The sequence below is a fragment of the Phalacrocorax carbo genome, chromosome 22 (assembly GCF_963921805.1).
Source record: "Phalacrocorax carbo chromosome 22, bPhaCar2.1, whole genome shotgun sequence".
In the NCBI taxonomy this organism is placed as follows: Eukaryota; Metazoa; Chordata; class Aves; order Suliformes; family Phalacrocoracidae; genus Phalacrocorax; species Phalacrocorax carbo.
Genome location: NC_087534.1, coordinates 8338098 through 8359606, shown reverse-complemented (window position 1 = coordinate 8359606; position 21509 = coordinate 8338098). Strand labels below are relative to the sequence as shown.

The 21509-nt window shown below is 50.0% G+C and overlaps 1 protein-coding gene and 1 long non-coding RNA gene across 4 annotated transcripts in view; one reads left to right on the top strand and one right to left on the bottom strand.

Moving 5' to 3' along the window:
• Positions 1-14845, bottom strand: part of LUZP1 (leucine zipper protein 1) — a 44867-nt gene extending 30022 nt beyond the window's left edge. Inside the window, exon 1 of the mRNA XM_064471120.1 lies at positions 14693-14845. The gene's annotated coding sequence lies outside the window, so the exon portion shown is untranslated. The remainder of the gene's footprint in view (positions 1-14692) is intronic.
• Positions 14846-14876: 31 nt separating this feature from the next.
• On the top strand, positions 14877-20977 carry LOC135316726 (uncharacterized). 3 transcript variants are annotated; one of them, XR_010375987.1, is made up of 4 exons: positions 14877-14942; positions 15357-15760; positions 17290-17499; positions 19115-20977. It is a non-coding gene; the product is annotated as an uncharacterized LOC135316726 (long non-coding RNA). The 3 variants fall into 3 exon arrangements; XR_010375988.1 differs by lacking the exon at positions 14877-14942 and having other exon boundaries at positions 14970-15760; positions 19115-19213; positions 19342-20977; XR_010375986.1 differs by lacking the exon at positions 14877-14942 and having other exon boundaries at positions 14972-15760.
• The last annotated feature ends 532 nt before the right edge of the window (positions 20978-21509 follow it).

Here is a 21509-nt window from a genome sequence, read left to right as displayed (position 1 = left end):
CTGATAAAGGACACTGATCCCAGGTTAGGAAGGTTCTCACCTCTAAAACCAAGCTGAAGGCAGAGTCTGATACATGAAGCACATAAGCTTGTGAAAATGAAGAGAGAACTGGGACATCCGAATTCATAGCTGTGCTGGTAACTACTTTAACCCTTGTTAAACTGGGTAAGAGTACACACTGAAAAGTTGAAGAAGCAGGAGACATAAGGTATCTTGACTTTATTAAGGCTTTGACACTGTCTCGCATGTGGATTCCCACAAACTGAGTAGGGAAACACATGCCTAGATGAAACCACAATGAGCCAGAAAGCCCAGGACTCTCTGAAACTGTCCCAATTCAGTGTGAAAATGAGAAACCTTTTCAATAATCAAAAAGAGAGATGGTAAGAACTTGTATGGGACATCAGAAAATGGTCTGTGTAGCCCAAAATCTCTCTGAACGTCACCAGCAATGTCTGTCAGGGGAAGAATTTAAGAAACATGATAAACAGTGATCTTTCCCCTCTTATGTTCTCCTAGCACAACCCCTCCACTGGGTCTGTTGAGCAGTCTCATTAGCAGCATGGGTAACGGGGTGGAAAGGAGATTGAGACAATGTAGAGATGCTACCAAGCTGAGAGCAACAGTGAGCCCAGAACAGAATAATCCTGACACATGGGAAAAATAATTCAGAACCCAAACCAAAATTCACCCCAGGCCAAGTGCTGCACCACAGGCAAGTGAACCAGCTAAACAGAGAACGGGTGGACTCACAGCAGAAAGCAAATACAGCAGTAAGAGTGAGCTTCCACCTACCTACAAGGTCATCTTTTGTGAAAAAGGCAAGTCATGCTCTGGACACATTAAGAGAACAGCTGTGCACACAGCTGATGAAGTAATTTTTGTGAGGACTTTGGGGCCTGATGACACAATATGGTCTTCAGGGCTTGGCTACAGGGCCGCACTCTGGAGCACATGCCCACACAAAGGGATCACTGAGGCATCGCCATGTTACCAGGAATTGGCCAGAAACAGCAGGCAGCTCCGTGCTGCACTGAAGATGCAACTGCAGTGTTGCACGGTGCCGAGAGGCAAAGCTCTCCTCACAAGCCACATGTGCTGCTCCTCACTGGCTCAGTCCCATGTCCCTCTCACAGCCCCCTGTATGCAGGGCTCAGCCACCCACAGCAGGGAACACAACCTCAGCACCGAGCGCCCAGCTCAGCCACAGTGCCACACCATCACAGGTAGCCAAGTGGCTGCTGAAAACCCAAGGTGAGCAGGTCAGCCCTTTGGCATCCCACCCAGCTCTTCTACACTAGAAAATCTGACTGCCTAACATCAAGGTCCTACCCTACAGGGTCTGTACTGGGACCAGTACTATTTAATATCTTCATCAATGGGATCAGTGGGATCGAGTGCACCCCCAGAAAGTTTGCTGATGATACCAAGCTGAGCGGTGCTGTTGACACGCCAGAAGGATGGGATGTCACCCAAAGAGACCTGGACAAGCTGGAGAAGGGGGCCTGGGAGAACCTCATGAGGTGCAACAAAGCCAAGTGCAAGGTCCTGCACATGGGTCGGGGCAGCCCCTGGTATAGGCTGGGGGATGGAGAGCAGCCCTGTGGAGAAGGACTCAGAGGTACCGGTGGACGAAAGGCTGGACATGAGCCGGCAACGTGCACTCGCAGCCCAGACCCCCAGCCGTGCCCGGGGCTGCATCCCCAGAGCGCGGGCAGCAGGGCGAGGGAGGGGGTCCTGCCCCCCTGCCCCGCTCTGTGAGACCCCCCTGCAGCGCCGCCTCCAGCTCGGGGCTCCTCAGCACGGGACAGACACGGGGCTGTTGGAGCGGGGCCAGAGGGGGCACAGAAATGCTCCGAGGGCTGGAGCCCCTCTGCTGCGAGGCCGGGCTGGGAGAGCTGGGGGTGTTCAGCTGGGGAAGGGGAGGCTGCGGGGAGACCTTATTGTGGCCTCTCAGCGCTTAAAGGGGGGCTGTAGGAAGGATGGGGATGACCTCTTTAGCAAGGCCTGTTGTGACAGGACAAAGGGAGATGGTTTTAAACTAAAGGAGGGGAGATTCAGACTAGATATAAGGAAGAAATTGTTTACATTGAGGGTGATGAAACCCTGGCCCAGGTTGCCCAGAGAGGTGGTCGATGCCCCATCCCTGGAAATATTCAAGGTCAGGCTGGACGGGGCTCTGAGCAACCTGATCTAGTTGAACATGTCCCTGCTCACTGCAGTGGGGTTGGACTTCTAAAGGTCCCTTCCAACCCAAACCATCCTATGATTCTACCCAGCCCTACGGTCTGAGGAAAGAACCTGGCTTAGCTCTCTGCTTGAACGGTCCATCTCCTTAGACAGAACCTGTGTCCCCAAAATTTAGCCTTCTAAAGCATTTGATACAAAACAGTTCAAACACCCTCCACAGATAAAAAAAGTAAAAAAGAAAGTGGGCAGCACTGTCAGATAATTGTTCAGCTGATCCTTGTTTGCTGACTAAGGCCAGGCAGATGAATGGCCCCTTGGAGACTGCACTGTCATCCTGCTGACCAGAGAGAGCACTTAAAGGTATACCTATATCAATACATGAGCCCTCCTTAGGTCTGTCCTCTGCCCCAGGGCCAACTAGTATGGAACGAACCTCCCTGCACTACTAAACCCGCTTTGTCTCCAAACGGGACTGTCCTCGCCTGTGCTAACTCCTGAGCCATCCCTGGGAGCCATCTGGGAGGGTCCAGGCCACACCATGCCAAGAACCATAGCACCATAAACCAGCACCAATGACAGTGATCCATGGCTCAGGAGTGTCCTCTAGCACTCCTTAGTACTAGTAGGGAAAACCTTTTGGGAACAGCTTAGACGAATGGCCAACTTTTAGCTATGTTTTGGGAAAGGCACCCTGTCCTCTCTGCACTGCACCTCCTCCCATGGCCTGCACCCAGAACTCACTCTGAGCAGGCCCAGCAGGCACCGCACAGACCCTCAGGCTGATGGCATGGCAGCACGAGGAAGTAAAATGAGAACTGAATTAAAAATGATCACTCAGATTTAAATAAATGTCTAAACTTTAATTTTTCATTAATCTTTACTGATAGCCCTTTAACTCAATAACCCTCAGCAGACATCTAGGACAAATTACTCGATAAAATTCAATATTCAAGCATAAGGCCAGTTTTAACTGCTCTCTTGTAGGGCCTCTTTATAAACCATTAGCACTGCTATCTACCCACTGAACAGAACGGCCCCACCGCTAGAGGAAAAACATGATCACCAAAATCCCCGAAATCAGTAAAGGTGTTACCCTAAGTCTATGGAAAGTTGCTCTTGCTGTGGGGGGATTCCTCTTCAGGGTACGCTGCTGTTTCCCTTGGCTCATCTGCTCTCCCTTGCTCTGGCCTAGCTGACATCTGACACAGCTTCCCCGATGCAAATTCAACGCTTGCCCTGCTTAGTGCAGGCGCAAAAGATGAAACTGCTGGCACCATTTTAGGACACTACACTGGGACATACGGACAGCAGTGCTTCTGCAGGAATGCTCAGCAGCCTGCCCTGCCCTGTGCTTGCAGTCAAAATGCATGGGGTTGAGCGAAGGCTGCAATTAGCAGCAATTCAGACTTGTGGAAGGGCCCCCGAGGAAGCCAGGGAAGATGAATAGATTAGAGGTGCTGCTGCTGCTCCTGGAGCAAACCAGGGTTTAGACCTGAACTGTAAATGTCTAGTGGCAGGGCTGTGTCTGTACAGGAGCCTGCAGTGCACTGTGTGCGTGCATGCTGGCAGTGGCAGGACTGCAGCAGCTCACACATGTGCTGGAGTCCAGAAGCACCAGAAATGCTGAGCGACCCTGCAGCTTTTGGACAAGCATTTGTTAGAGAGGGGAGAGACTAGCAGCATCCCTCAGCTCAGCTGGCTGGGAAACAGCAGTGCTTGACGATGCTGGCACGAAGAGCCCAGGATTCCTCCTGAGGACAGCCATTTGAAATGCCTCTGGCACGAAGGGTAGCCAGCTTGGGTTACACCATGCAGCCCGCCTACAGGACTCCCCAACACTGGCAGCATCGTTGCAGGCTCAAAGCAAACCTTTCAGTGCAGGGAGGAGACTGTCTCCTATCTGCTCCTTCTGCAATCCATGAAATCCACATTCTGCCCTAAAGCAATACTTTGCGTGCCGTTACTAAACCAAGGCTCCATCACCTGCTTGGAGTCTCTTCCAGAGGTGCTTGGGGTGCTCTGTGGGAAGCAGCCAGCTGAGCCAAGTGAGCCCCTCACGGGCTGGGAGCCAGCAGGACAGCAGGCAGGCAAGACAAGGCATGACACACCAGCAGGAAGCCCTGCCATTAGCGGCACAGGAGCGGCGGATACCCCACCCACAGCACACACTGACTCACAGACAGGCAGCAACGCAGCCAAAGCCTGCGCAATTTCTCCCCGAAGTCATCTGAAGTAAGGGGACCTCAGGTACAGCGTTTCACGACGACTTGCGCAGGCAAATGAAGGCTGGCTGGCTAACTAACTCACTGCAAGTAATCTCCAAATCCTCCATGGCCTCCCAACACAAACGCTCGGGAACTCTGTCCCCTGGCTGTTCCACAAATATTAATTGTGATCTTGGACTCCCTTATAATGACAGGCATTTTTTTTCCTGTGTGAGCTCCCACCCTGCACCTTCAGAATATATGGTTTTTGCTCACCAGCAAGTGCAAACGTAAATGAAAGGAGGTATTCAGGAGCTTGTGTCATTCTCTTAAATGTGATTTATTCAGTGAAGACAGCTGGGTGGATTGGAAGACTCTAACAGGAGTCTTTTGTGTTCAATATATTGCTGAAAATACCCTCAGGTAACAAAAAAGTAAATAAAATTACTTTTACAAACAGGTAACAGCCTGGATCTCTTAAGGAATATGCTGCCTTTGGAGAGCACAGTTTTAGCTGTGGGAACTTAAACACAGGACAGTGCTATGACACTGGGAAGTTACGCCATTGAAAACAGCCCACTCAAACCCCCTGGTGAATTTATGGACCGAATATTTTCACCTGCAGTCTGAGCATGTCAAAAGGACAATGGGCATTTCACAAACAGGACATAGAGCGTTGCGCCAGAAGCTGGGCAAGTGGCCCAAAAAGGTGAGCGTGTCTCACTGCCCTGGCAGGCAGAGACCAGCCACGCGCACTGCGCTACAGGCCCTGCTCTGGGCTAAGAGCTGTGAGGGAACACTCGATGCTCTCCATGAGTTAAGATGTCCAAGGTCTGGTGACTGGCCACTGTTGAGCCTTAATGCAGAAAGAGACAGCAGAGGGATGTCTGGCCTCTGATCCCTCTTCCCAGAAACGGGCTGGAGTTATTCCCCACTCGCTTGCATAAAGTGAATAGTGTGGGCACTGACACAGCAGAATAGCCACAACCTCCCAGGAAGAAGATCATCCAGAGCATCCGGCTGCTTCCTTCAGTACACAGCTAACAAGCTGTCTGGGGTCAGAAGCGTGGGACAAGATTTCCATCAGGAAGGTGCTGAGCAGTACTTCTCCCACAGACAGGGCTGGATACCCTGAATACACCAACTTCAAAGTTTGTCCAGCTCCTACCAGCCCACATCCATAGGGCACAAAAGGGTTAAAGATGCCAACCAACTCATGACTATCATGGGAAAACTTTGTTCCAAATTCTCAGTTTCATGCTGCTAGAAAAGCAGCAATCTTTAAATACCCTACATTAATAAAGAGGCAGTTCTACTGGGCAGCTTGCATTTGCTTTTAAGTCCACTGGTATGTAATGGACCATGGACAACAGGTACTCTGGACAGAAGACAGAAAATTCTATTGCTCTCAAAGCACATGTATTCCTGCAAGCATTTCACAAGATACTAATGAGGAAATCTGCAGGTTCAATGCCAAGCATTAATTTATCTGAATCCCACCCATCCTAAAGGAAGATCAGAGCCAAGAGGGCATATGCTGTTCTTACAGCACGTTTAAGAAGTAGAGAGTGAAAATTTGAGTATAAGCCACAAATGGCAGCAAAGGGTCTCCCTCCAGCACTCTTCTAGGGCATGGCTGGCTAACCTTGCTCCCTCATGTTGTTATTTATGTGTTCTTTTTCCCCTTGTACTCCCTGGACTGAAGGAAGGATGTTTCACAGGAAGGAAGGACTGGCTTGGCTGTACTGAGATGGGACCACACCACTTCCCCCACCAGGCTATTCCTTTCTACAGAGGAGGGAAGGAGTGGGAAATCCACATATTCTGTCTCATCTTGGTTGCCAGTAAGGGGACAAAGTTAACCCCAAGTGTCACAGAACCTAATCCAGGTCCCACTACAAGCAGGGTTAGTGTCTAAATCCGAAGCAGGTTGCTCAGGACTGCACCAAGTTGTGAAAAATCGGCAAGAGGCCCCTGGGACCCTGTTCCTCTGTCAGATCAACCTTGCGGTAAAAAACATTTTCTTTTACATCCAGTGAGAATTTACCATGTTGCAACTTCCTGCACCTGGATTGGGGCAATCCCCAGTATCCCCAGTACAGGCTGGGGAATGAATGGCTTGAGAGAAGCCCTGCGGAGGACGACTTCGGGATGCTGGTGGATGAAAAATTGAACAGGAGCCAGAAACATATACTTGCAGCCCAGAAAGCCAACTGTATCCTGGGCTGCATCACAAGAAGCATGGCTGGTGGGTGGAGGGAGGGCATCTGCCCACTCTGCTCTGGTGAGATCCTACCTGCAGTGCTGCGTCCAGCTCTGGAGTCCCCAGGTCCACAGGAGGCCACAAAAACGATCTGAGGGCTAGCACACCTCTCCTGTGAAGAAAGGCTGAGAGAGTTGGGGTTGTTCAGCCTGGAGAAGGCTCTGGGAGACCTTATTGCAGCCTTTCAATATATAAAGGGGGTTTATAAGAAAGACAGAGACTTTTTACCACAGCCAGTAGCAACGGGACAAGGGGAAACGGGTTCAAACCGAAAGAGGGTAGGTGTAGATTGGACATAAGGAATATACTTTTTACAGTGAAGGTGGTGAGGCACTGGAACAGGTTGCCCAGAGAACTTGTGGATGCCCCATCACTGAAAAGTGTTCAAGGTCAGGCTGGACGGGGCTCTGAGCAACCCGGTCCAGTGGAAGATCCACCCAACTCTCAACACTTCAGACACCACCTCACCCACACTGAGCAGAAGAGAACAACCGTCTCCCTTGACCTGTGCTGTTACTCATGCAGCCCCACACAGTGTCACCGCCATGCCACCGGCGCTTTGCTGACCCTGTCCAGACCATTGCCACCAGACCTGCTTTTGCAGAGAAGTGCTCTGTGTGCCCCAGCAGCTCACACACAGCACAGCCAGGCTCCGAGGCAAGGACCGTGCTGAGCGCTCCCAGCCACGTGTGCTGGCAGTCACAGCGGTCACTGGAGGCACACACGGCAGAGATCTCTAAAGAAGAAATTAAGAAAGAAAGGAGGAGGGAAAAGAAAAAAAAAAAACACCGAACAACAACAGCCTTGATGTCCAAATAGGCTCAAAATGCAGGCAGCAGAGGAAAAAGTGAACGGACATAATCTGTGGGTAAGGGCTTGGGAGCATATTTTTGTTGTAAGACAGGGAAAGAAAGCTAGAGCATGAGGCTTGCCACTACTGCTGCTAGGGGCAGATGCAGGGAAGGTGACCCAGGCTCAAGGAGTGTTGCACAGCAATCAAGGTGCCACACGGCAATCAAGGCAGTCAACAGGGCACAACTGTTTCTCTGCACACAGCAGCTGCTGTTTTACTCTGCCTGTGCCTAAAGCCAGCCTTGCATCCGTAGCTATTTAACACTCAGCTACTAGGAGCTCGTTTACTGTCTATGCTCTGCAGAGACTAAGCACTCAAAGAGCCACCCTCATCTTCCAATCACCACAGGAAAATGGTCCCCCACCTCCACAGCAGGCTGTAGCATTGCCTGCATTCACCTTCAAACACAGTTTCATAGCTTTCCCAAAACACTGATGATACTCACTCTCCCCTTCATAGTACCTCTGTGACGGTTCTTTTCAGAGAAAAAGAAATGCCCTATTCCAAACCGTGCTTCTTGTTGCCGCGCTCTGCCCAGTGCAAAAAGCTACCTGAAAGCAACATCCAGAGAATTTAAGAGCATATGCAGGCAGTTTATAATATACTATCAAATCTCACCAAATATACTATCAAATCTGAGCCAAATCTCACAGAGAAACATCAACACTCACATGTTACACAGGACAGCTTTATGCTAAGACATTAATCACACTCCACAATACTAAAACCAATCCCAAACAGTAGCTATACAGAATGGTATACAGACAGTGGAGTGAGAAGTTTCATTAGGATTTCTCGACTGCTGCAAGTTCAAATTCTCACCACAACGCAATACTAACAGTTATTTATTATCACACAGGAATTATTGTTCTCCAGTAAAAACAGACATATTTCCAAATGATTCACACTACCTGAGGAATTAGTGTTTTTTCAGCTCTGTTCCAGATCCCAGGTCAGGAATCTCCTTTCTATTCTGGTAAATTCCACTAAGATATCACATGTAACAACAAGTTCTTGAAGCAGTTTCATCAGATTTTCCCTTTAAGGTAACCCACTGCACTCCCACGTGAGGCACAGGCACCTCAAAGGCACAAGCAGCTGAAAGTGCTGCAGTGGAATCAGATGATCAGCACAAGCTTGGAGCCTCCGCAGCCTCCTTTTGGCTTTGGAAACATACCCTGCGATTTTCAAACCAACCCAACAGGGAAGCCACAAGCCAGCGCTGTAGCTTAAAACCCAGATAATGCGTATAAAAGCAATTTTGAGAAGGAACGTGAAAACAAAGTCTGACAGATTCTGCTGCAACACGTAACAAGGGTGCAGCACTGCAGCAAAATGTGTCGTTCCCAGCTGCAGGACGCCGTGCTGCATGCAGCACGGTGTGGCAGAGCTGACAACACCAGGAAGCAGAGAGCTACGCTGCCAGAAGCCTGCGCTGCACAGCCTTAAGCTGTTTCACCTTTCTGCAAGTGTCTGGACCGCATGCAACAACAGAGGAAAACATGAAAAGTAAACATTCCAGGTAAAGAGAAACGTGCTTGACCTAATTAATGAGATGCTTGGGCTTACGTTCATTGTAATCAGTCATGTAGAAAGGCGTATCTTCAGCTTAGGATGAAGCTACCACTTTAGAGGTCTATTAGAACCCTGCAACACATATATTACAAGTATGGACACAGGTCTTACCACGTCACATAACAACGTCCTCGCTCTTTCGCCCCTACTCCACCTTTTCCTACGGTGGCACTTGCATTTCCAGCACAGCGTGCCAGCTGTTGCCTGCTCCTGTGCCCTTGGAGTGGATGCCAGTAGCTGATGGGACGACCCGCTACACGTTGCCCGCTGGCTCCCAGAGTGGGAGCGGTGCTGTCCTGCAGCAGAGGTGGCATGTGCCCAGGAGGCACGTTCCTCAGCTGCCTGGCAGGACTGCTCTGCCGTGACACAGGTCAGGGAGCCCTCTCACATCACCTGCCTACAGAAGCAGATGCTCTTCTCTCCTGCTGTGCAGCCTGACACATGACCCCCAAGCTTCAGGGGTTTTGTAATATAACCACCAAAGCCGATTCCTACCAGGACTAAGAAAGCCTCAGTTCTCATATCCTCCTGCTGCTCTGCTTCTTCAGAGGCATGCGGCGCACACTTGGGGGGGTGTGTCTGGTCTTGGCTACAACGCCATTTGCAGGGTGTTCGAATGAAATCTGTCCTGCTACTTCTGAGCCAAGCAATCACAAATCCAACCAAGGAAAATGGATTTTCATGACAAAAAATCTTATTCATATTCACCAACACACCCCCCAACCATCAAGTCTGCAATTTGAAATCGCAAGCCTCAAAAATGTCTAAGTTAATGAGTTAACTTGATACTAAGTGAGGTTTGATACCATGGCATGGGCTGTACAGAAGGTCAAACTATGACTTAATCTATGACTTAAAAACCAATTAGCTAAGTAAATTCAGAACTATAAATGTTTGCATGCAGGGGCTTGTGCATGCAGCACTGATTAAAATCGTTAAAGCCTAACACTTTCCCCTTGGTGACTGGAAGGGGCAAAAGCACCACATTCCTCCCAAACCAGGGCAGATGGCGAGGGGGTGGCAAAGAAGTGCCCGTGCTTGGCAGCACAAGTTCCACCCTGCTTCACCCTGAAGCGCGCAGAAGCCCACCTGTAAAAAGTGGGATCTGCCCACAGAGCTGGGCCAGCCCACTCATGCTGGGCTGTGCACAGCCAGTTCCACGAGGGCCAGGGCAGCACAGGGGATGAGGCAGCTCAGGATGGCCAAGGAGCAGCAATACAGAAGTTTCCAGCTCACACAAAGTATTTACACATGTGAGACCAGTGCATTTTGCTGGCTCAAATTCAATATAGCTGATCAGAACCCAGACGATATGACTCAGAAGTTACTTTGAGAAGAAGATATTTGATGTTTGCCCAATCCAGTGAAGCTCTGACGAACATGGCCAAAATTGTTAGGACTTAATAAATACGGGAACTTTTCCACTGAAGTCCTCTAAACACGGTGTATGTTTGTGCGAGCAGGAACTCTGCAAAGGCAGCACGTCCAAAGTCATCACGAAAGCAAGGTGGTGGGCAGAGATACAAATGCAGGCACACATGCAGTGATGCTTAACGGGCTCAGGGGATGCTATCACTGCACAAGTGACCTCACAGACTTTGGACCAGATCCTCACACTGAAGTTCTACTGTAATTTTTAGGTGGCCCTGCACCACGCCTGACCTCTTCTAGCCCTGCGCTCCCCTCTCCTAGCCAGACAAAAGCAACCCTGCAGCCAGGCTGGGAATTAGACAGGGTTAAAGCAGGTGGGGGGAGGCCAATGGTTAATTTTCACCCAGACCAGCTCCCACAGCTGCACGGAGTTTGTATCGGCCTGGTAGGGCTGGAAAGGGCACCCGGAGGAGAAAGCGGCTGGGATGAAGGGAAAGGCAAACCCATCTCCTCCAGCTACGGTGCCTACCTACACTGACATAGTGCTTCCCAAAATCGTGACTGCAGAGGATGTGAAAATCCCTGTTTGCCCTCCAAGCTGCAACAGCAAGCAGCAGCTCCCATCTGCCCACTGTCACACAGAAACAAACTTAGCAGCTGATGTTTCCTTCCACTTCACAGCTGTGGATTTTGGCAACTCTGTCCCTAAGCGAATAAATGATCCATTTCATTCCTGGGGTGTTGGTGTGGATCCTAACAGGTTCCACCATTGGCAAAGCTTATCCAGCTCTCATGGCAAAAGGCTACGTAGCAGGCTGATTGCTAAGTATAACATTAAAACTCATGTTTTCTAAATGCCCTCTTTCCTTTCAGCCCTTTACTGTAACAGTGCATTCACCTTTCCAGATTGTGTTTCTGTGAGAATCTCAAATGTTCAGGAATGCAAACATAAAATTTGATGCACCGAAATAGTCTTGGCTCTGTTTTACAGAGAAGGAAACAGAAACTGCCTGTGCGTGGTGTTTATGCTCCTGCGCATACTGACAGTGCGCTTAGGTAAGGCTGCTTGTTGCACCTGCGTATCTTACTCCACCCGGGCGAGGGTTAAAGAACACAGGGCTGAACTGTGTTACAACCCCTTATCTGCCAAGATTAGGGCCTCCACAGGGGAGCATCACTGCCAAAACCTACAAAGATTTCTCTTTGCCAGAGACACAAAAAGATTAAGGCCTGAACTGCCACATTTTGGTGGCTGACATCCAATGCCACATGGTATATTTGATCATCTCAAAAAGTGCTCTGAATTTCAGGTTGCTGAACCAACCCCGCCGACTCCACAGCAATGGCATGATCGCAGCACCTTTCTGGAGTCAGGATGGTTCTGAAGGCTCCTAAATCTGGGCAATTAAAGGCAATTTTTTTGTGGGTTTTCCACCAAACTGATTCTGTCACCAGCTTTTAACCCTCAAATCCAGAGAGATGTGACTGTCCACAGCGTGTGCAGCGGGTGGCTGCAGTCACCACCACAGAAGACTGCCTTCCCCTGTTACCCTGGCAAACAGCTGAGCTTGGACAGGGAAGTGAATGCCACCCTTGGTGACTACGGAGAGGAGATCAAATTAAATGATTCAAAGCCCTCCAAAGATGCAGCCCACCCAAAGCAGAGGGAAGGATGAAGCAGATCACCAGCACCAGGGATGCAGGAAGTGATGGCGAGCAACACTGCCCATCAGCTGTCACCAAGTGTTTGAGAACACTCAGGCTTTCTACTTCACATGTGCAGATCCAGACAATACCCAAGGCAAAAAGACTGTACAACAGACTAGCAAAGACGTAACTAACAAAGTCATAACCACCACAACTAAAGTTCTCCCTTCCAATACATTTTAAGGGTTCCTATGACCTGCCTTGCACTAGCTAGTGCAACACATATTGCTGCTACTAATCATCACCATTATGTGACTCTTCCAATCCAAATGGCCTCCTAAAAGAATTATTTGCTTCATTTTAGTGTAACAATTATATCAAAATTGTCCTGTTTTGTCACTTGGATCAGTCATACCAGCCACACTTCTGAAAAGCTTCCACGAGGAAGGAGGCACATATCATTTGGTTCCTCACCGACCGCAGCCCTCGGTGGGAAGGAAAGGTTTTGCAGAGGACAAGCATAACCTCGCAGTGCCTGTGTGCAATACTATGGTAAGGTCATGCTCGAAGATGCAATCACCAACCCCTTTTAACAAACAAAATAATGTGGTCTAGATTGTAAGGCACACCGGGCTTTCAAACATTACTCGTTCTGGTAATAGCCACATTTGAAAGCATTGTTTTTTAACAAGAGCTATTTTTGTCTACACTTCCTAAGTCACGTTAAATAAATGAATTCAGAAACTTATTCTCAGTTGGGCCAAATTTTCAGACCACAGAGAATGCCAAAGGGCTAGCAAAGAGCCCGCACTGCCAAAACTTATTTTGACTTCCTAGAAAGTAGAAATCAGTCAGATTACCCTGCACCGGAGTGAAGAAACTTTAGCATTTATAGGATTATGGGGAAGCTGAGGCTGAAGAGCGGCTCCAACCAGAACAGAGGCATAGGGGTTAGTTAATGGGCACCTGCCTACTCTTGAATTGCTCCATTCTCCCACACCCCCTTACCCCAGCTTTACTCCTGCCTGCAGGAACTTTCAGCCAGACATCCAAAACACACACAGCAACCAGCCCTCCACATCCTCCTCCTCCCCACAGTGCCTGGCCTGGTACAGGCAGCCCCGACCAGCCCCCGCTGCCGGGGTGTAATCCCAGCAAGGGTGTCCCAAGCCCGGAAGGCGTCCTGCACCCCAGCCCCCCGCACAACCACTGCTCCCTCGGGCCTCTCAGAGCCCCAGGGTGGGGGTTCAGCCCAGCAGGCAGTGCCAACCGTTTTCTGCCATCCTTACCGCTGCAGAGCCAACACAATGGAGGAATTATGCTTCTACAAGTGCCGTGGACACGGAACAGCCACGGAGCACACTGCCCCTGCTGAAACATGCTGGCTGGCCATGGGCTTCATTAACTGACCAGCGCACATAGCTGTTGGTTTTGTACTCACAGAGGGAGCAGAAACACTGAGGAACTCTGTCCCTCCTCACTATCCAGCAGGCCGGGAGATGTGTACCTCTGCCAAGAGACTGTGGTAACTGCATTTTTTCCCTAAACTCTAAATGCCTGAGACTACTCCAGGGTTGTAAAAATACTTCCCCCTTTCACTGTCATCGCTGTGTGGTACTGCTCAGAGAGGCGCTCACCCGCCCTGGCGGCTCTCAGAGACTTGATGAGAAGCAACTCAACGCACACTGTGATGACTAGCACTCTTTCCCGTGATTTTTGTGGAAGATTTTAACAGAATTTATGTACCAATTAAAATCTAATCCCACTGCGCTTAACTCAAATGCGCTGATTAGTTGGGATGGTCACTTTAACTTGTGTTTAATTGGTTTAAAGGCTTCAGATGTAGCATTAGAAGAAGAAAAAAATGCAGATTTGCAATGAAAGCGTGGTCACCAAGGACAACCACCAAAGGTCTGCCATTCCAATTGCTTCGCATGCCAGCACGTGGAACACCTGGCAAAGCTGAATGTGGTACTTCTAAGAAATTTTATGAAGAGAAAAAGAAAGGTTTTGCAACACCCCATCAATGAACTCCCTCACGACGGGGGAGCCAAGGAAAGCTAAAGTGACTAACAAAGGCAGAACATCAGAAGAGCTCACATATAAAAGGGAGAACATTATTAATTATATGATAAGTGTGGGTAGGCTGGGGAAAGAAGGGGGAATTCAGAAAAACTAAGCAACAGGAAAGGGAGGATATGGCTGCAGCCATTAAAAAAAAAAAAATTATTATTCCAGAAATCCCATGCTTTGAGCGCCCGGAAGCCTCCAAAGTCTCAGCTAAGACCTTGCCCAGGGCAGCTCGCAGCAGCCCCGGAGGGACGGAGCCCTACCCGGGCGGGCACCGGGCGCTAGCGGGGCCGCTCTCCGCTCAGGAAAGCGGCTGTTCCGGTCACGTCGGAAGGAGCCCGACGGCGGCTCCATTTCCGAGCGGGAGCCGAGGCCCCGGCGGGCGCCGCAGGGCCGGGCAGGGAAGGCGGTCTGCCGGCCGCGGAGACAAAGCGGATGCCTCGAATTCCTCCCCGCCCCGCCGGTGTGGCGGGGCCGCGGCACCCCCCGCCCGCACCCTCATCGCCCACCTCCGCCTACCTGGGCAGCGGGAGCGGCCGGGCCTCCCTCCCGCCCGCGGCGCGCTCTGGCCGGCGGGGCAGCCCGGGCTTGGGCAGCCGCAGCCCGCGGGCGGCTCCGGGCTCGGACGGCGGGTGCGGGCGCTGACAATGAGGGGAGGGACGCGGTACCGGGCGGTGCTTGACGTCAACGGGCGCGGGGCGGGGGCTGCTGGGCCCGGCCCGGACGCGGTGCGGCGCCGCGGCGCCCTCCCTAGGCCCTGGAGAGGGCGGTGAGGGAGCGTCGGCCATTTTGGGGGGGATCGGGCCGGGCCGCGCTCGGCGGGAGGGGCGGGGGGAGCCTTGTGGCACCGCCGAGCGGCCGCTACCTTGTGGAGGGCCCCAGGAGGGAGACGGGGGGACCGGGGATGGGGCGAGTCACTCGCCGGCGCTGAGCGCCGTGGGGCGGCTGCGGGACGGGGCGCAGGGTGCGGGAGAGGCCCGCTGGTTTCACGGTGGGTCTGTGCACGGGAGCCCTCCACGCCGAGTCCTTCCCGCGGTTCCTCCGGGGGCTGCCGCCGCCCCGGGGCTCTGGGGTGGGCACGGCCGGCGCCGGCGCGGGCGCTTCCTCCCGGCCCGATACACGGGGCGTTCGCAAGAGTCTCCCGAGGAATGGGGCAGAGCCTGCTGAGGCGTTTGCCTTCCAGGACCTTCCCTGCCTGCCCCCTGCTGCGTCATGTCTTGGAGTCTGCGGCTTGGCTTGGAATCAAGCGGGGACCCAGCTGTGGTTGTTTCCGCCGCTGGTACGTGCAGCGCAGAGACATTTAGGTGGGATCAGAGGCAAGACACCTTTCAGCACTAACAGGGAAAAGCTGCTCAAAGTGTTACTCGCTGTGAGCAAAGCCCCAGGGCTCCTGGGCGCCGACCTGGAGGGCGGTACGGCGGCAGACACCGAGGAGCGATGGCTCAGTGCGTTCGTGCAGCACGGGGCTGCAGCTGCCCAGCTGAGTCAACGCAGGATCCAGCCAGCAGCTGGTGGGTGCTTCCAGCCTCCCGGCAAATGCAGCTGGATGTGGCAGTCTCACAATGCATTGTCCCCTTTTGCCAGTAGGTATGTTAGCTAAAATTATATTTCCAATACTGTTTTATTTCAGACAGTGCCAAAGCAAGGTGCTTCAAGCGCTAGGTGATTTGGCTTGTGATGCTCTGGTGTTGTACATGCTGTCATACTGAGTTAAAGTATTACTCTTTGGTTCTGTTCCCATAGCACAGTCTGAAATATACTTGTTCTGAAAGAAGCGTCAACACTTCAGAGTGAATTTTCTAGGTTTACGGCTAACATCCAAGCTCACACAAAGATAAAGAATGAACAAGACCTTACTTTTAGGCAAACTGAGGAGGTCTTGTGTACAGTCATTCTAACTGGGGAAAGTCTTTGCTTTTCTGAAACTCCACCTGTGCACCAGCGTTCAGCAGTGGAGGCACATGTCACATGTGCTCCGCAGTAGCAGTTTTTTAGTTCTATGCATTACAGATTCTACTTCTAATTTCCAAACTGGTATGAGGGAGGTTTGCTAAAGTAATGCCAGCTTTTGAAATACATCTAGCAGTGGCATAGCTGGGTATAACTGTAAGATGAAATGGAAGAAAAAGGTAATTTTTTATTCAGCATGTACTAAACGCACATGCTCCAAGCTTGCCAGGAGTTGCGTACATTAGAGCCTAGGGTGCTTTCCATGTGCTTTTTGGACTTGCTGTGTTGGAAGAGGAATGGGGCTGTGCGTGGCTACTTTTTTGTAGAGAGTTTATGGTGAAACTCATTGCTGCAGCATGATATTGGCACCAGATGTTCATAAGTGTTTCAGAAAAGCATGAAACAAATAAGGGAATGAAAATTCTGTGAGGGACTGCCAGGGGATCACAACGATGCCTCCTCTGACTAAAGACGAACCTGAAGAAATGTTGGGAAAGTGTTGTTATATGTTTGGCTTATTCTTATACCCTTCTTCAGGCTTAAGCTACTTGCTGTTGTCCTCATTGGTTTCCACAGTGAAAACATCTGAAAGTGTATCAAAAGCCTAAATTCCCTCCTGGATATGGATGGGTGCAGCCAAATAGAGAAGATCCAACTCCATATCATGGAGAATATGTAGGAGTTTAGAGCATCGAGATGTTTGGAGGCCAAAACCTCTGGTTATGAGGCCAGAGGTGAAGGTGGCTCGGGTGGCATTGGTCCTGCAGAACCTGCTCACAGCAGGAGCGAGACAGGGGATGTGGAACACACTCATTGTCTGGATCAAGTAGTTGAGAGATGCTGTGGGGGGACCACCCCATATGCAAAGTCAGCATAATGGGATCTACTTGATCTTGCTGACTGTAGTTCAGGAAGTATCCAATGTTGATGACACTGGTCAGAAAATTCCAGCATTGTCTTTCTGGATAGAAAGAGCACCATGCAAGCCCCACAATCTTCAGTGGCTTTAAGTGCCAAGAGATAGCATCTGCCTGGCCTGAAGTTCCAGCAGCCATTGTGGGCACCAGGTGGGGCCCATGGGATAAGCCACCCTTGCAAGATGTTTAAACTTAAATATAAGTGTATTCCAGCTGGGAGAAAATCAATGTGTTTCCATCCAAATACAGGTGTTCAAGTCTGGTTAGGCCAACGAGCCCCAGAGAGCAGTCACCCATGAGAGATCCTGAGCATGCAGTGGCCGAGCATTTCTCTCCCAGTGCAGTCCAGTTGACTCACCATGATAACACCCCTGTGCCCGTTCCACGTGGATCCAAATGTCTGTGGAAGGTGGAGACCTGCTGACGCACATATACCCTGGGCCCAGCATTGAGGTGTAGGTATGTAAATAACGGCACACCTTTGTCACTAGGTATGAGGAAAACATGTTCTCCGCTTCATCTCGGAGATTTTGGTGGAAGTGGCTGCAAGGGCAAGGAAGGCATTGTGAAAGCTGTGTGCCTGCTGCTCCCTGACAACACGCCGCGTGTTGGCTCTTTGCTGGTGGCAGGGCACCTGGGGGATCCGGGCTAGGGCAGGGGCTAGGCAAAGGGCCCGTCTCTGCCACCAGGCTCAGCACCACCATCACGTGTACCACGTGTAGAAGGCTGTGGGGACTGCAGAGTGAGGAAGGGACAGTGAGTGGAAAAACGGAATGACAAATGTCAGACCTCTGGGTCTGCGTGGGAGACACCCGGCCTGCTGTGGGTGGTGTGGAAGTGGCATGGCTGCAGCTGGCGATAGAGTGGCTGTGGCAACAGGGCTGCAGCTGCCTGGGCAGGTATCTCAGAGAAATAAGCTTAGTATTGTGGGATTAGAGAATTAGAAGTTTCTGTCCCGGGAAAGGAAATGTGATACATGAGGAAAAGAGGAGGAGTAAGGAAGCTTTCTTGGCTGGAAGACTATCACTGAAGTGGCGGCCTCCTCTTCTTATGGTACTTGATAGACAGGTTGTTTAGTTCCAAGGGTGCAGCGTGTAAGTAATATGGGAAGATGTGTCCAGAGATGATGGGGGCAGGGGAAATGACAAACACTCATCAAATCATGAATAATATGGGGAAGCAACAGCAGCTGTCAGCATGTCTGACAACAGAGGACCCATATGGGTGTAGTAGGTCTAAACAAACAGAAGTAGCTCATGCAGTTTATGCACAGCTTGATAACATAAGAAGTGGATGGCTCCAGGATGCCACGAACACCAGAGGCATGAGGTTGAAAAGGGATTAGACAAGCTCAGAGAACAGATTTCTCAGTGGCTATTAAAAGTGTCTGTCTGAGTCATCTTCCAGTTCATGAACTCCCTGAACTGATTCTTCAGATATTCTTGCTATTCTGTACTTGCTCTGTTTCTATGGTAAATTTAAATGAGGTGTCTAAGTTGATCTTACAGCTTGCTGCTGATGATACATGCAGTCTCCTTCCCTCCCTACTTCTGTGTCTGTGCTGCTTTTGTTGTTCCAGTTCTGGCATTTGTTCGGTTCATTAAACTGGCAGAAAATCAATGCAGAGTGAATACTTTTCTGCCAGTTTAGTGAGTTAAATCAGCCCACTGTTTTCTCAGCCAGTGGTATCCATCAAATCAAAATTTCTTGCTTCATTCTGCAGACTAGATTTTTTTAAGTGGAAGTGGAGATTCTCCTGTTATTACCTGATTCCAGGTAGTCAGGCTTTAAGTATTTATAACATCAGAGTCATGGTAGCATCCTGATAGTTACTGAATTAGTTTCTAAAAGCTCCTGACAGAGCTGGAGCCTTGGCTGTGCTAGGTGCCACACCGAGTTTAGGAATATTATTAAACACAGTAAGCAGGAAAAAGAAAGAGATGCATGCTTGTGTGGGCAGCAGTGCTGCATAGCTGCTAGTCTTACATCATTATCAACACTTTACACAGCAAACAACATAAGTCTTGTTTGGTTTGGGTTTTCTTGTGTGTGTGTAACTATATCTTGTTCCTAGGATCAGCAAGATACCACCATTACCTCCCCTAGGAGCCTGCAGCTGTATCAAGGTTCAGTAACAAAGGCACTGGGAAGCAAGCAGCAACATCAGAAGCAGGTCGATGTCTTATTCAGTTCATACTGCTGCTGTCTTTCTCTTGGTCAAAAAGCATGTGCTGTGGCATTACAGTGAGAATGTCATGTCCTCCTCAGACAGAGGATCTTCTGTTTTTCTGTTTCCTTTAGAAGATGCCAGTATTCTGGAATATGCAATGTCCTATGTTAAGCTAGGAGACCTTCCCCCAGTCTCCACAAATGGTTCTTTGAGTTACAAGACCGTGCAGGATCCTGGAGTTGTATCCTTTTGACTTCATGTAGTCACACAGGTCCCCTGCTGCAGGCCTGATATGAGACTGTATATCCCATTATTCCAGCAGAGATGGTTACACCAACCTTTTGTGATGCCTGCATGCCTCAGCTACCACCAGACTGACACTGGACTGGCGGTGCCGTCCCATCTGTCCCACAATGGTAGAAGCTGGGAGTGGCCAGGACACAGGGATGGCAGCCCAGAAGGGAGCCTGGAGCTACAAGTTATACACTATGTCTTCACACAGGTTATGCCAAAACAGCAAATTAAATAGTACCAGGGCCTGGCCTCAGGTGTAGAGAACTCAGTTGTCTACAGTAGTTAATGGTTCATTCCTTCCCCAATATGTCTGTGGCCTGTGCTAGCTCGCATGTCCCCAGGCAATGCGCTAGCACAGTTCAGGAGTGAGCACAGGCGGGAGAACCACCACTGCCAGTGGGCACTCTGGACACACTCTGGAAGCTGTCTGTGGACATCGCCAGGTAGTGCCACCATCAAAATCTCTTGAGCTGGACCGAGCTAGATCAGCTCACTCTTGGAAGGGGAGAGGAGCTGTGTCCCACACAGGGCAGCCTTAATTGCCCTTGGTGTGTACTGTGAGAGAGAGGACTACAAATCTGTGACCTACACAGCTGCTCTGCCTGATTCTGCAGCATGTGGGTGGTCTGGGACATAACTTTATGGTTCAGTCCTGAGCAGAGGCACCAGCACCAGGAAGAAGCTGCAAGACCGGAGAGCGAACGCAAAGGAGAGGCTGAAGAGCTGTTGTGGACCTGGGCTGTGGTGGAGTGTGTTGGGATGGCCACAGCAGTGGATGGTGGAGATGAATTTGGGCAGGCCTAGAGATGGAAGGGCAGTGAGAAGAATGATGGCATAACTCTTTCAAAGCAATGCAATGCTGCTGATATACAGTATGGATGTGACGCTTCTGCTGTAAAATGCCCAGAGACACAGTTAAATGAACTTTGGGATGCACCACTTGGTGTGCTGGCCTGTCCAAGACTTCAACCAAGAGCTCCATGTGACAGCTTCTCACCTGCCAAATGGGGGAAATAATCCCAGAGACAGAAGTGCAGGTTAGAAGGGAGCTGCTCCGCTCCCCACAGCCCCAGCGGAGCATCCTGACGTTGTGACCTCTGACAGGTGTTTGTCTGACCAGTTCTTAACGACTTCCAGAGACGGTGATGTCACATCCACCCCAGCAACCTTAATCACTAAGAAAGTTTTCCTTGATACGTCACTTCATTCTCTCCTCCCTAGCTCCCCATTTCTTGTCACCAAGGAGTGGCAGCTCTTTTCTGAGGTCCCAGTCATCCACACGGGCACTAACTGTATTTTCCTGTTTCAGTTTGCGCATGCAAAATTTAAATAACAGAAATATAAGGTCAAGGTACTTTTCGATAATTTTCATGCTATTTATTTTGTAGGATTTCTGCACTGGCTATTCTGTTCATGATAAAATGTGTAAAAATTATTTCAAATAAATTGTCTTCTTTCTACGGTTCACCAAAAGCATAGCTTCAGATGACATATTCGTGAAATATCCATAGAACTTACATACATGCTGTGCCTTCCATGCCCTGCTGCTTATAGTCAGGCTGTGTCACACAACAACTGAAAAAGTTACAGGTTTTATCCGTTTCATATGGCTAGGATACATGCCATAGAAAATGTAGACATCAGATCCTGTTCTCCAGAAACTTTCTCAGCCTACATAAATTGTTAATAACATACAGCAGAAATATTGATGTCCTGCAAATATGCACATTTTCCTCCCATCTGGTTACAAAGGCATGGCAGAGTTGGATAATATGTGTCGCCTCACCATACAAACCCAGCTCTCTGGTTCGCAGTCCTTCACTTGTTACAAAGCTTGCTTTGTGTGTTGATCTTATATACACAAATGATCACTGCAGAGACCGGACAAGTTCTGTTACAGGATACAAAATTCCAGACAGAAAGTACCAAACTGGCAAGAAGTTCCCATGTACATGCACAGCACAGGGTAGCAGCAGAGATGGCAACTACCACTCTGTACCTTAGG